Here is a 320-nt window from a genome sequence, read left to right on the forward strand (position 1 = left end):
TACTCACCCTGGTGGGCCCCCTGAACCCGCTGAACCCCCTAAGGGAGCAAAGGATTCCGGGGCCATGATCCGAAAATGTAAAGTGTAAACTTTTTGCCAGTTGTTTGCTGAACTGAACTGGCACTGCACTTTGTCTTCCTGCTTGGCTGGCCAGCGCCATCGCCATCAAGTGTGGCAACTCATGGCATTCGCAGTCCTGCGAGCAATCCTTAAACATCCCCATTCCGTCAGTGCCCCTGGAGGACCACAAATCCGCAAATCCGCAAAGATACCCTTAGTGCCCGGGCTGAAATTTAAATAAGACAAGTCATCGCCGAGAG

This window comes from Drosophila simulans, chromosome 3R, assembly GCF_016746395.2.
Source record: "Drosophila simulans strain w501 chromosome 3R, Prin_Dsim_3.1, whole genome shotgun sequence".
Lineage (NCBI taxonomy): Eukaryota > Metazoa > Arthropoda > Insecta > Diptera > Drosophilidae > Drosophila > Drosophila simulans.